Raw genomic sequence first — 3,827 nt, 5'->3', positions numbered from 1 at the left:
AAAACCTTGCATGACTTGATCAAAAAATTACATTCTTCTTAAAGAAATAAAAATAAGTAGTTGATTGATCATAATGAAAGCATGAATATTCCCTCAACTTCTCTGATAAAATTCAAATCATATAAGAGTTTCAATAATTTATTTTCCACTTTTATCAACATTTTACAACTTCTTTAATTTTACTGATTGGGTACTATTACAACTTGACTCCTCTATTCCACAGCAATTTAACAGTTCCATCCATAGGATATGTTTATAATAAAATTTGAGTTAAAAGTTACAAATAGGATGGAAAGCAGTAATAAAAAACACTTTTTCCAAAAATATATCATAATTCTGGTACTAAGTAAATATTATAGATTAAAATATTTTAAAATACCACCAACACAAATAACATGAAAATTAACGGTTCAGTTCAGTAAAGTGCAGTCACTCAGTCCTGTCCGACTCTTTGCAACCCCATGAACCGCAGCACACCAGGCCTCCCTGTCCATAACCAATTCCCGGAGTCTACCCAACTCATGTCCATTGAGTCGGTGATACCATTCAACCATCTTATCCTCTGTTGTCCTCTTCTCCTCCTGCCTTCAATCCTTACCAACATCAGGGTCTTTTCAAATGAGTCAGCTCATCGCATCAGGTGGCCAAAGTATTGGAGTTTCAGATTCAACATCAATCATTCCAATGAACACCCCGGACTGATTTCCTTTAAGATGAACTGGTAAGATCTCCTTACAGTCCAAGTTCAAAAGCATCAATTCTTCGGCGTTCAGCTTTCTTTACAAGCCAACACTCACATCCATGGATGACCACTGGAAAAGCCACAGCCTTGACAAGACGGACCTTTGTTGACAAAGTAATGACTCTGCTTTTTAATATGCTGTCTAGGTTAGTCATAACTTTCCATCCAAGGAGTAAGTGTCATTTAATTTCATGGCTGCAGTCACCATCTGCAGTGATTTTGGAGCCCCCAAAAATAAAGTTAGCCACTGTTTCCACTGTTTCCCCATCTATTTGCCATGAAGTGATTGGCCCGGATGCCATGATCTTAGGTTTCTCAATGTTGAGCTTTGAGCCAACTTTTTCACTCTCCTCTTTCACTTTCATCAACAGGCTCTTTAGTTTTTCTTTACTTTCTGCCATAAGGGTGGTGTCATCTGCATATCTGAGGTTATTGATATTTCTCCCAGCAATCTTGATTCCAGCTTGTGCTTCATCCAGCCCAGTGTTTCTCATGATGTACTCTGCATATAAGTTAAATAAGCAGGGTGACAATATACAGCCTTGACATACTCCTTTTCCTATTTGGAACCAATCTGTTGTTCCATATCCAGTTCTAACTGTTGCTTCCTGACCTGCATACAAGTTTCTCAAGAGGCAGGTCAGGTGGTCTGGTATTTTTCCATCTCCTTCATAATTTTCCACAGTTTATTGTGATCCACACAGTTAAAGGCTTTACCATAGTCAATAAAGCAGAAATAGATGTTTTTCTGGAACTCTCTTGCTTTTTCGATGATCCAGTTGGATGTTGGCCTTTTGATCTCTGGTTCCTCTGCCTTTTCTAAAACCAGCTTGATCATCTGGAAGTTCACGGTTCACGTATTCCTGAAGCCTGGCTTGAAGAATTTGAGCATTACCTAGCTAGTATGTGAAATGAGTGGAATTGTGCAGTAGTTTGAGCTTTCTTTGGCATTGCCTTTCTTTGGGATTGGAATGAAAACTGACCTTTCCCAGTCCTGTGGCCACTGCTGAGTTTTCCAAATTTGCTGGCATATTGAGTGCAGCACTTTCACAGCATCATCTTTTAGGATGTGAAGTAGCTCAACTGGAATTCCATCACCTCCACTAGCTTTGTCTGTAGTGATGCTTCCTAAGGCCCACTTGGCTTCACATTCCAGGATGTCTGGCTCTAGGTGAGTGTGAGTGATCACACCATCGTGATTATCTGGATCATGAAGATCTTTTTTGTATAGTTCTTCTGTGTATTCTTGCCACCTCTTCTTAATATCTTCTGCTTTTGTTAGATCCATACCATTTCTGTCCTTTATTGTGCCTGTCTTTGCATGAAATATTTCCTTGGTGTCTTTAATTTTCTTGAAGAGATCGCTAGTCTTTCTCATTCTATTGTTTTCCTCTATTTCTTTGCATTGATTGCTGAGGAAGTTTCTCTTATCTCGCCTTACTAATCTTTGGAAACCTAGCTTTAATTTTTTTATTTCAGATATAAGCAACCCTGTATTTTTGTGTGTGTGTGCAGGCTAACTGGATTGCAATATAAAATGTTCATCTTACCATATGTCGTGGACAAAGCATTTGAAAGCTAAGTTTCAAACCTACCAAATGATATGTCAACAAAATTGAGAGTACAATTATTTAAAAATATTCATTATCTAGTAAAAGCAAATACATTTAAGTACATTATTTGGCTTTTCTAAAGAAAATCCATAGAGAAACCCCTCTCTCATCCTCTTCTCAGATCTTACTGCCTTCAGTTTTACATGCAGACTTTGCAGAATTCAGGACCCAGGAATGAGAAACCATAAATCACCAGCCAGTTTCACCCTCCTGGGATTAACAGATGACCCACAATTGAGGATTCTGATTTTTATATTTCTACTTATTACCTATATATTGAGTGTAACAGGAAACCTGATCATCATTATCCTCATAGTAGTAAATTCCCACCTTCAAACTGCTATGTACTTTTTTCTCCAAAATGTTTCCTTCTTAGAAATCTCATTCACTTCCACCTGCATTCCTAGATTCTTGTACAGTATATCAACGGGTGAAAAGACCATTACTTATAATGCTTGTGCATGTCAACTATTTTTTACGTATGTGTTTGCCGGAACAGAATTTTTTCTCTGGACCACCATGTCCTGTGATCGCTATGTAGCTATCTGCAAACCCCTTGCATTACATGACCATCATGAACCACAGGTTCTGCAAAATGCTTATCTTTTGCTGTTGGAAGACCACTCTGTTGATCATAGGCCCACCACTTAGCCTGGGACTGGAACTGGAATTCTGTGACTCCAATGTCATTGATCACTTTTTCTGTGACATTAATCCACTCCTGAAGATCGCATGCTCAGATACCTGGTTCATTGGAGAGATGACTCTTGTTGGCTCTGTGTTGATCTTTATTATCTCATATGTGTCATTTTGTCTTACATGTATATCATCAGAAAATTCTAAGATTCTCCTCTGCCCAGCAAAGGATAAAAGCCTTTTCCATCTGTTCTTCCCACCTATGGCAGCTGCATCTTTGTCTATATCAAACTTTCATCAGAAGATGAAATGACCATTAACAAGGGTGTATTAATACTCACTACTTCCATTCCCCCCATGTTAAATCCATTTATTTATAGTCTGAGGAACAAGCAAGTGAAACAAGCCTTTAATGGCTTAGTCAAAAGAATTCTATTGGTCTCAAAGAACTAGGGGAAAGTTGATAGGATTCCTGAACAATTTTCTTATGTGTGTATCCTCTTTTGCCCCTTCCTGAACTAGATCTGATCTTACATTCTGTACTAAAACACTGATCAAGTCACCCCCATGTCCCATTATAAACCAAACCCTTTGAGATTTATAACTTTTAAGAAAAAAATGAGAATACATGTTTCAGAAAATCTAAGCATGATCTATCCCTCAAACTTGGTTTACCAACACTGAAAGGATTGAGAGATTTATCCTTAAGATATTGGTGTAATGTGTGCAAGATTAGTTGCATCAAACTCTTTGTGACTCCATAGACTGTAGCCCACCATGATCCTATGTTCATGGGATTCTCCAGGCAAAAATACTGGAGTGGGTTGCCCCAGAGG

General features: G+C 38.2%; 1 pseudogene; it reads left to right on the top strand.

Annotated features, from left to right (window-relative positions):
* Window positions 1-2,529: 2,529 nt before the first annotated feature.
* Window positions 2,530-3,444, top strand: LOC122423467 (annotated as a pseudogene).
* Window positions 3,445-3,827: the final 383 nt, after the last annotated feature.

This window comes from Cervus canadensis, chromosome 21 (genome assembly GCF_019320065.1).
Source record: "Cervus canadensis isolate Bull #8, Minnesota chromosome 21, ASM1932006v1, whole genome shotgun sequence".
NCBI classification, from domain to species: Eukaryota; Metazoa; Chordata; class Mammalia; order Artiodactyla; family Cervidae; genus Cervus; species Cervus canadensis.
This window is presented reverse-complemented; position numbering and strand designations above follow the sequence as displayed.